This window comes from Vicugna pacos, chromosome 5 (assembly GCF_048564905.1).
Source record: "Vicugna pacos chromosome 5, VicPac4, whole genome shotgun sequence".
Classification (NCBI taxonomy): Eukaryota; Metazoa; Chordata; class Mammalia; order Artiodactyla; family Camelidae; genus Vicugna; species Vicugna pacos.
This window is the reverse complement of record NC_132991.1, coordinates 65,793,271-65,803,646: the sequence shown is the minus strand read 5'-3', so window position 1 is coordinate 65,803,646 and position 10,376 is coordinate 65,793,271. Positions and strand designations below refer to the sequence as shown.

At 44.0% G+C, this 10,376-nt stretch overlaps 1 pseudogene; it reads left to right on the top strand.

Annotated features, from left to right (window-relative positions):
• Positions 1-7,206: 7,206 nt before the first annotated feature.
• Positions 7,207-8,298, top strand: LOC102542964 (actin, cytoplasmic 3-like; annotated as a pseudogene).
• The last annotated feature ends 2,078 nt before the right edge of the window (positions 8,299-10,376 follow it).

The window sequence follows — 10,376 nt, the reverse complement described above, 5'->3', positions numbered from 1 at the left end:
CTGGAACAGCGCGGCATGGCCCAGCGCGGCACAGCCCGGCACTGTGCGGCCCGGCATGGGACGGCTCAGCGCAGGAACCACAGTCTTGCTATCTGTGAACAAAAAAGTCATATAACCTGGCCTCCCTTACCTCTTTGGAACAGTCCATCAGAGCGATCGAGAGGTTTGAGTCCTCAGAAATGTTCACAGAGTAAAACGTAACTCTTAACTTTCAGGTTTGCATTTTATTTCATTGACATATTCTTGCAACTTCCAAGTCTTGAGGCTGAAAAAGGAACCCAGAGTCAGAGACCAACAATTTATCGGACAGGGACTCTTACAAATCAGAGGTTAAGGCCCTGGAGCGAAGCCCCGCTGCATATTCAGTGAGCAGGCAGAGAAAGGCAGCGATCTTGGCTACCCAGGGGAGGAAGAGGCGATCAGTTACAGTGGGCCTGACGTCAGAAGGGCTCCATGTTCGTGAGGGGCCTGCTGGAAGGCGTCCCCCAGCAACTCTTTGGATTAGTAACTGTCGAGCGGGCCGCTATTTCCTGTGGAGGACCGAACATACTGGGGCCGTTCTGGTCTGAAGGCTGGAACAATTGTTAGTTGGGGGTCCAGCCAACCACGTAGGTAGTTACTGATTAAACTTTCAACTTAGGCGCCGGGAGGCACACGGCTGGGAGGTGCATGAGGTGGGAGGTGCACGAGGTGGGAGGTGCACCTGTTGCTGCAAAACCAGCCTCTGGACCCTGAATTCAGACTTGGAGGTAGAGTTTGGGACGTTTAGAAAAGAACAGCTTTATTGCTTTGCAGGAGGCTCATGCCTTAGAGACCATGAATCCATCCTAGGCTTAGGGTCTTGAGGTTTTATAGAAAACTGGATGGAACAGACAAGGTGATAACAATCAGGGCGTTTTCTAGGCTGCTACATTCCTCTTAACCTCAATGATCTTCCTGTCTTTCTGGAGGAAGTTTGGATGGTCTGTCCATTCTTCTGGGATTATGGGCCCGTTATGTCCTCCCTGGTTAAAACTGTTAAATGTTTGTGGGTTGTTTAGCATAAAAAGCGGTAAGGGAGACAAAGCAAATTGCAGGATTTCTTAGAAAGAATCGGGAAACAATTTTAGCATTGGGGAAGTCGGTTCGTTTCCCCTGAACAGAGGTAGGGTCGGCGTGCCTAGTCTGCGGCCTGGGGCACCTCCACTCCTTACTTGGAAGTGCCTAATATCCCAGCAGCACCAGAACTAGTTTCCAGTTCATCCCAGAGTTCTATATTTCAACACAGTTGAATTATTTTATCATGCTGTTGCTGGGGAATGTAACATTTCTGAAGCTACTAGTTTTATGTTGAGCTTTAAAGTCTATAATTGTTATCTTCGGAAAATATTTGACCCACAGTATGTCCAAATCAATTTAATAAAATCACTGTATTAAAAAAAATCTTTCAGCTTAGGATCAGGAGGCAATGACGGGCATAAGGTAAGGATGAGACAGGACTGGGTCCAGCAGGCAGTGGACAGAGAACAAGAGAGCAGCGATCTTATGAGGCCTGATGGTACCCCGGGTAAGGTAGGGTGCTTCCTGACAGGCTGCAAAGAAACCCTGATAAGGGCTGAAACCTGAGCTCCCCTAGTGCCCTTGTCTCCTGCCTCCTGACCACTTCAGTGATGTTCCATGTAGCCCTGCATATTGTACCCCACTGTGCCTCCTGTCTCTGGGACCTGGAAGGACTCATTGAATAAAGTATATATTTAACTAGAATCCTTGGTGACAGAGGATGGCAACATCAGACTGAGCTTTGAAAACTCTAATTCAAAATTAATGGAAAAAAGACACTGGCAAATATATGAATAACTATTACTCAAGCTAAAGAGGATGATGACAGGTCTCACAAAAACACCACCACCACACGACTTAATCATCGGAGAATCTGAATAGTTCATTAGCTTTAGGGTTGTTTTCCCGTTGTGTAAAATCTAGAGTTTGCGTAGGTTTTTTGTTTGTTTGTTTGTTCATTTGTTTTTGGCTTTGGGGGTGTTTCCCAGCTGTGTAAAATCTGACCGCGGAGAGTCTGAGGATGTTAGTGCATCATGAGTCTTGGGGCTCGTGCCAGGCCAGCTGACTCTCACTTCCCCCAGGCGGTGAGCCAGAGCTCAGAGCTCACCTCACAGACTCATTGAAGTTACTATCCCATCTGTTTTCTTTTATATAAAATCCTTAAGGATAGTTTGAATTCTCTCTAATCTAGTAAAGTTTCTCAGTCTCTATCCTCTCCTCTTCCCCAACGTTTTCATCCACTGGGTGTTCACCTGGTATACAGTCAGTGAGCCCCCTCTGGCCTGCTTTGAGCAGCAGCCTTGCTTTCCGGCATCCTTAAACTCCGAGGGACTGGGTCCACATCTAGGAAAGCTGTAGAGCGGTCCGTTTTACCTTGCCAATGGATTATGAGTATGAAACTTCTGCTCGCTGATAAATGGCAGCCCTTAAGACAGTCCATGTCTATTGATTAGGTGTTATGTAGTCTTTTTCTTTTGGTTCATAATTGATTAGTTTTTACAAAAGATCAATTGATGACTGTAAAGAATGTAGACTAATGGGATGCAGTATTCAATTTTATGCATATGTTTTTCTTATTTTTTTGTTTTTATTTTCTCAACGAAGTACAGCTGGTTTACGATGTATTAGTGCCCGCTCTACAGCATAGTGCTTCAGTTACACATATATACACTCCTTTTTGTATTTTTTTCATTATAGACTATTACAAGATACTGAATATAGTTCCCTGTGCTATAAACGTGTTGTTTATATATTTTATATATAGTGGTTAGTACCTGCAAATCCACAAATTTTGACTTTTGAAGATGGCGATGTTCTGTCAGAGTTCAGCAGGTGTTCTGAGTGAATGGGTGGGTCCGTGGGTGTCTCTCTCGGTGTCTTATGGGAGAGGGTGAGCGAAGAGCACCCTTTTACTCTGTCATCTTGGCTGCTCTGAATATACTCATCTTATAACTGAAATTTTGTTCCCTTTGACCAACTTCTTCCCATTTCTGCCAGCCTGAGCCTCTGGCAACCCCTGTTCTACTCTTAACTCCTATGACCTAGACTTTTTTAGATTCCACATAGGGGTAAGATCACACAGAATTTGTCTTTCTGTGTCTGGCATATTTCAGTAGCATAATGTCCTTCCGTTTCATCCATGTTGTAGCAAATGACAGTACTTACTATTTCTTTAAAGGCTGAATAATATTCTACTGTACATATCTATACATTATATTTTGCTTATCCACCAATTTGTTGGTGAATACTTAGGCTGTCTTCATCTCTTGGCTACTGTGAATAATGCTTCAATTAACTCTGGAGTGCAGATCTGATTTTGTGAGATAGCATTTCCTATGGATATATGCCCAGAAGTGGGACTGCTGGATCGTACGTTAGTCCTACTTTTTATTTTTTATGGAAACTCCATAGTGTTCTTTAAAATGGTTGTACTCATTCACACTCATTTTTTTGGAAGGGTTTAAAAAGGACTGGCAATAAACACTATCTCCTCTATTCTTGCACCATGCCTTGGTAACCATTTCACTTTTGCCTATGATTTTGACTACTTTAGATACTGTATATGAGTGAGAACATGCAATACATTTTTAGTGACCATTATATTTCACTTAACCCAAATTCCCTGTGTCTGTTCATGTAGGACCATAAGACAGGCTCTTTTTCTTAAGGCTGCATAATAGTCCATTTTATGTATATACCCCATTTTGTCTCTTCATTCATCCACACATGGACATTTGATTCACCAAAATTCCTCAGACTCCTGAACCTTCTCCCAGGCTCACCTGTGCTCTTTCTTGTAAAATCCTGTTTTGGCAAGAACTTAGCTAATTCAGTCTCACCAGAACCTTCCATCCTTTGTTTCTGCTCACCCTGAATACCTGATCGGGTTTGTCACCCTTCGCCATTCTCCCTGGCCCATCTTCAGCAAAAGTCCATTAGGTTTGTTTAACTAGATAGCCCCTTTCCCCTGATGTTTCCCCTTAGTCATTTTCCATCTTCTGTCTGCAACCCTGCTCCTTGGCTAAAAATTAGCACTTGGTCATACTGTATTTGGAGTTAAGTAGCCTCTCCACTGTGAAGTCCCATTAGAGAAGTCCTTGTACTACTGGTGTGTTTCTGAATAAACATGTCCTGCCACTTTAACAAGCGTCATTGAATATTCTCCTCTACAGCAACACCATACACCATACACAGCATGGAGTGGATGAACAGTACTGCGTCGGCATCGGTGTTGTGAGCTTCCCCTCTGTAAGCAGCATCCTACAAGCGTCAGAACTTTCGATCCCTACATAATACCAAAGGCGTTAAGGTACCCAACTTTGGTACCAAACCCAGTACTTGGGGCCTTATGGAAGCACCTTCTGGTGGTGAACACTCTGCTTCATTAACTTAAGCAGATCCCTGAACCTCCTAGTCTCATCTGTGGACTTTATTAAATTTAGTTTTAGCAAAAGCCCCGCTAAGTCCATTTCACAAGAACCTGATCCCCCTGGATATCTGATCAGGTTCGTCATTCTTCACCTCCATGGGATTCTATAGTATTTGTCTCTCTTTTGACTGGCTTATTCCCTTAGCATAATGTCCTTGATATTCATTCATGCAGTAGCATGTAATTTTTTTTCTTTAGGCTGGGTAATATTCTATTATATGTATATACACCGTTTTCTTTCTCCATTCATCTATTGACGGACATTTGGGTTGGTTCTGACCTTGACCATTGTGAATATGTTGTGATAAACATGGGGGTCTAAATATCTCTTTGAGATAACACTTCGAGCAGTTTTGCACAAATGTCCAGGAGTGGGATTACTGGGTGAAAAGGTATTCTCTCTTTTTATATTTTTGAGGGATTTCTGTAATGGTTACACTATTTACAGTCACAGCAAGTGCTCTTGAGTTTAACTTCTCCACTTCCCTAGCAGCAATTGTTTGCTTCTCTCTTTTTAAAAAAACAAATCTTTTTTTAAAACTTTTTTTTGGGGGGGTGAGAAGGTAATTAGGTTTATCTAGTTATTTACTTTTTAATGAAGGTACGGGGGATCGAACCCAGGACCTCGCACATGCTAAGCACACACTCTACCACTGAGCTATACCCTCCACACCCCAGCAACAATTGTTATTTTCTATTCTTTTGATAGTGGTCATTCTGATACCTGTGAGGTAATGATATATCGCTGTGGTTGTGATTTTCAGTTTCCTGATGATTAGTGATGTTGAGCATGCTTGTTGGACATTTCTCTACTTTCTTTGGGGAAATGCTTATTCAATCACTGCCTCATTTTTAATCGGGTTATTTGTTTTGTTCTTTGAGTTGTAGAAATTTGTTCAATATTCTGCATGGGAAGCCCTTATTAGATATATAATTTACAATTACTTTCTCCCATTCTACAAGCTGCCTTTTGCTCTGTTGTTTTCTAGATGCTTAATACTTTTAAAGTTTGATGTAATCTCATTTGCCTATTTAAAAATCTATATGGACAGTGTATTAGTGTATTTGGGGTAATAAGTATAATAATTAAATGCACAATGGTTACTGTAATATTTTCTGTTGCTGTGTAACTCATTGCCACAAACTTAGTGGTTTAAACTAAATTTATTTATTAATTCATATTTCTGTTGTCATAACTGCCCACACTGTGTTCAGAGTTGAGCCCAGTCCCCTCACTGTTATGTCCCACTCGGAGGTCCTCATACATATTGCTGTGACCCTGAATAAGCCTGTGTAAGCACCATCCATTGCATCACACGTGGAACTGTACCATGCAGTGTATGTGGTGCTGTACCTCAGCACTGGACCTCAGGGCCACAGTCAGGTGCATTTTAGCACAATTCCGAGTCACTTTTCGCTGACAAGGATTCTTTTTTCACCATACTTTAGACAGGCTTTTGAACCTTCTCCTAGGCTCATCCAGGCACTTACTTGAACAATCTTGTTATAGCAAGAATCCTGCTATGTCAGTTTCACTAGAACAACCCCCTCTTCCATTTCTGATCTCTTTGGATATCTCATCAGGCTCCTCACGCTTCTCCACCCCTCCAGGTATCTGATTACCCTGACCTGTCTTTGGCAAGAATCCTATCAGGTTGTTTCCACCAGAGCCTCTATTCCTGATGTTCCCTCTTAGTAGTTTCCCATCCACTGTAAATTCCCATTTGCCCATACTGTTTTGTGAGCTAAGTGCAGTCTCTCCCTTACTGTGAAGTCCCAGTTGGAGAGGCCCCTGTCCCTATTGCTATGGTCCTGTATAATGCCTGTCTTCTCGTTTTCGCAAGCATCATTGAATAATCTTCTTTACTGTCGCACAGGACTACAACACCGAAACACGGCTTGGCCAGACCAAACTGCCTAAGTAGCACTATACTCACTGCGCACACGATACCATTAAACTCACTTCGTGGCTCCTTGCGAAGCTGTGCTGGGCTCGGCAGCTCTTCTCAGCACTCTCGGGAGCAGCTGGAGGAGGACTCAACTTCTTGAGCTCCCTAATTTTAGGCTGGGAGATCATGGCAACAGCTGAAAAAACCAACACAATGCTGTAACCATCAAGCAGCAAGCTGGCCAAGCAGTTCAAGAATTTACCACCTCCTTCTGGTGAGACCACTCTGCCACTCAGTGCCAGTTGTTCTAAAAACCTACGCTGGATTTGTTTTGAGCATAAACAGTAAGACACATATACAACAAAAAGGATGGTGATGAAGGAAGAGATTCTGTATTAATTGCACAGTTCCCTAGAACAGGGCCACCAGGGGAGGTAATCTGCAGGATCAGCAGAAAGGTGGGGTGAGGGCCTTTCTGGAGGTTTTCTCTGGAAGTATTGGCAAGGTAAGCAGGGCAGAAACTATGATGGGAGAGTTTGAACAGTTCCTAGGGACCCTGGACCATACGGTTAGCCCCCAGTAGTCTTGCACTTGGCCCTGAAGTGATTAGGGCAGGGGATAGAGTCCTGGAATGTAGAGATCTGATAAAAGAATCTGTCCAGGTAGGGGGTATCGACTCTGAATTGGTTTGCTTGCATATCAAAGTTTTTTTTTTGGCAGGTAAATTGTTTGTTATCTCTTGGATTTAGTTAATCCAGGAGGATGGGTTCCCATATCCAAAGGCTCCAAATTCCACCAGGAGGGTGGGGGCGGCTCACAGCCCTGCTCTCCTGACAGTTCACCGTGAATGATGATATTACTGCGCTCATGGTCGATGACGGCTCCAGCATGTGCAAGGCCGGCTTCCCCTCCATCGTGGGGCACCCTCAGCACCAGGGCATCATGGTGGGCATGGGCCAGATGGATTCCTATGTGGGTGACGAGGCCCAGAGCAAGAGAGGCATCCTGACCCTCAAGTACCCCATCGAACATCGTCACCAACTGGGAGGACATGGAGAAGATCTGACACCACACCTTCTACAACAAGCTGCATGTGGCCCCTGAGGAGCACCCCGTGCTGCTGACCAAGGCCCTGCTGAACCCCAAGGCCAACCATGAGAAGATGACCCAGATCATGTTCGGGACTTTCAACACCCCAGCCATGTATGTGGCCATCCAGGCTGTGCTGTCCCTGTACTCCTCTGGCAGCACCACTGGCATCATGATGGATTCCGGTGATGCGGTCACTCACACTGTGTCCATCTACAAGGTGTAAGCCATCCCCCACGCCATCATGCGTCTGGACCGGCTGGCCAGGACCTGACGGACTACCTCACGAAGAGCCACACGAAGCGTGGCTACAGGTTCACCACTACAGCTGAGTGGGAAATTACACGTGACATCGAGGAGAAGCTCTGCCGTGTTGCCCGGGACTTCCAGCAGGAGATGGCCACCGCCACCTGCAGCGCCTTCCTGGAGAAGAGCTACGAGCTGCCTGACAATCAGTTCATCACCACCGGCAACGAGCGCTTCTGCTGCCCCAAAGTTCTCTTCCAGCCCTCATTCCTGGGCATGGACCCTCTGGCAACCACGAGACTACCTTCAACTCCATCGTGAAATGTGACGTCAACGTCTGCAAGGACCTCTATGCTAACACGATGCTATCTGGTGGGACTACCGTGTATCCTAGCATTACCGACGGGATGCAGAAGGAGTTCACTGCCTTGGCTCCCAGCACGAAGAAGATGAAGATCACTGCACTCCCCTCTTCCCCAGCGCAAGTACTCCATGTGGATCTGCGGCTCCATCCTGGCCTCATTGTCCACCTTCCAGCAGATGTGGGTCAGCAAGCAGAAGTACAACGAGTCCGGCCCTTCCACTGCCCACCGCAAATGCTTCTAGGTGGACTTAGTTATATTCCACCCTTTTCTTGACAAAAACTAACTTGCGTAGAAAATGAGATGAAATTGGCATGGCTTTATTTGGTTTTTGTGGTTTTTAAAAAATACATAAATTTACTTATTTTTGGTGCTTGACTCAGGATTTAAAAACTGGAATGGTGAAGGTGACAGCAGTCAGTTGGGTCAAGCATCCTTAAAGTTCTACAGTGTGGCCGAGGACTTTGTACATTTTAATTTTCAATAGTCATTCCAAATATCATGAGCTGTATTGTTACAGGAAGTCCCTTGCCTTCCCCAAAGCCACTTGCTTCTCTAAGGAGAAGGGCCAGTCCTCGCCTGAGTCCACAGAGGGGAGGGTGATAGCATTACTTTTGTGTAAATTATGTACTCCAAAATATTAAAAAAAAGTTTGCCTTAATACTTGTTTTTGTTTATTTTATTTCGAATGGTCAGCCATCACGGCCCCTCTTTTTGTCCCCCAACTTGAGATGTATGAAGGCTTTTGGTCCCCCTGGGAGCAGGCTGAAGTGTGGAGGCAGCCAGGGCTTACCCGTACACTGACTTGAGACCAGGTCAATAAAGTGCACACCTTAAAGAAAAAAACAAACAAGCAAGCAAGCAAGCAAACAAACAAATTCCATCAGGAGTACAGAGAATAGCGGGGGAGGGGATAGCTCAGTGGCAGAGCGCATGCTTAGCATGCATGAGGTCCTGGGTTCAATCCTCAGTACCTCCATTAAAAAAGAAAAAAGGAGTACAGAGAGTAAGATGGTATAGTTAATACAATTGACCCTGTGTGGCTCAAGCATTTCTCAAAGGCTTTGGCGGTAATGAATGGAAGATACCTTAGCCACAGGAGTTACCCAAGTTGAACATGTTCTAGAGACCTGATATGCAATATTGTGCCTACAGATAGCAATGCAGCCTTGTATATCTATCAGTTAAGAGGGTAGATCTCATTAAATGTTCTCACCCCAATGAAATAAAATACAATAAAATAAATGTAACAGTAGGGAACTACATTACACTATTTTAAGAGGCAAACAAACAGGAAATTGATCAGTAATATACCTATTAATAAAATTATCAAAAGTTTGAAAGGTTTGTAACTTACAGTGTGCAGGCAGGATAGAATGTAGCAAGATCCTGGGTGAAGCAAACTGCTCGCTTAAGGGAACAGACATCCAGTGGGTGATACTGTTGTAAACAATCCCAGAGAAGTTTGTGGAGGAGGAGTAAGGGAGGCTGCTGTAAGTGTAAAGCAACACAGCTGGGTTGAGTCCAAGGGATCATGTTGAAGAAGAGCTTGAGTAGGATGCTAAGTCCTCTTTAGCAGCGAACTCCTGGGCTAGGGTAACGCTGCCTGCAGCATGGTCCTCTACGACAGTGAGCCAAAATCATTTTTGAAAAGTTGTTAAGTCCTATGTACCCTGGATAATCTATTTTGATGCTGGGAAGCCTCATGCAGGGCTGTCAGGCAACGGATGTTCTGTCTGCTCTCAGGCCAGTGGTGGTCTGGACAAACTGTTCAGGCAGGTCCCGGTTCAGGTGGGGAAGCAGCTCCTCAGTTTCTGCAGGGAAAAAAAAAAAGACTCCAGTTTGTTACTCATTGTATGGTCATGTACAAAGGGTTCTGAGGTCCATTTAGTAGCAAATACCCACGGATAGTCTTTCCAAGAATGTCACTTTTCATCCCTGCATCCTTTACTCCAGAAGTTTCTGAGTCAGGCTCCTACTCCAGAGTCCATCATCAAAAACTTCATTTCCCCACTGACTATAATTTTTAGTTTAAATTTTAATTTAACTAAAATTCTAAATAGAAAAAATTCAGAAGACCCATAAACCATAACATAGTAAGTGCAACGATAATTTTCACTCTCCTCACCTTAATCTTCCTCATTACTCACAACCTCACCTCTGCCATAACTGATTTTATTCATCTCCTGAGTTTCATTTAGGTTTCTTTGTGAAAATACTATTATAAATTTACATCCAAGTTCTCCTTTTCTTACACAAAAAATTATTATACTTTGCTTTTTTCACTTAATACAATCTGGATCTCTTTCCAAATAATATTTG